Source organism: Hyposmocoma kahamanoa, unplaced genomic scaffold (genome assembly GCF_003589595.1).
Source record: "Hyposmocoma kahamanoa isolate Upper Pololo Valley unplaced genomic scaffold, ASM358959v1 100021, whole genome shotgun sequence".
Classification (NCBI taxonomy): Eukaryota; Metazoa; Arthropoda; class Insecta; order Lepidoptera; family Cosmopterigidae; genus Hyposmocoma; species Hyposmocoma kahamanoa.
In genome coordinates this window covers 11738058-11738927 of record NW_020653200.1, presented here as the reverse complement: position 1 = coordinate 11738927, position 870 = coordinate 11738058, and positions in this window count along the sequence as shown.

The window sequence follows — 870 nt, the reverse complement described above, 5'->3', positions numbered from 1 at the left end:
TTTTATTTAAATGTAAATAATAAATAACTAACAATATATTGTATTTGTTTTACAGTTTGGAGTTATCAATCAGAAGTCGAAAATACATTTGCCTGAAATAATGTTTGCTCGATTTTTTGTAATCCCAAATGATTTTTTTTAGATTATTTAAGGAATATCTCAAAACAAAGTAATTTAATCTTTTATTCGTATTAAGCAATCAAAATCCTTTGAAAGCATAACGTTTATGTTATAAATCGGTTTTCGACATTATGAAACTTTGAGTTTACGTTTCATTGGAATCTAGAAATTCGAAACGTCGATACATTTCATACAGCACGTCATAACTACCAACAGAGAGAAACAGCTATTTTCGCATTTATAATATTTGTATGTACTTACATATATTTGCACGACTCTTACTACACACATCAAAAGTGTCTAGGGATCAAGTACGTTTAAGAGTATTGGTGCGATTAGGGTTAATTATATTAACTTTTTTGTATCGCTATTGATACTTTTTAGTGAGTTTTAACATTTAAATAAGGAATATTGTTTAAAATTCGATAATAAGAAGAAAATCGATTGTCAATGTGGTTTTGTATAAAAATGAGTTATAGCGTTTTGACAAAATCATTACAATATCTGCATCGGAACCGAAACAATTTACATTATTATGGAGAGACGACATTATTTAACCCGAGAAGTGATGATGCGAGCCGTCGGAATGTTGGAAGCTGGTTCCAGGCAACGTGCTGTGGCTTTCACTCTTAACACTACACAGAGCGTCATAAGTCGCCTCTGGACGCGCTATCGCATGACGGGCAGCGTGGCCGAGCGACATGGAGGACGATCTCGCATCACGACTCGCAGACAGGACCGGTATATCCA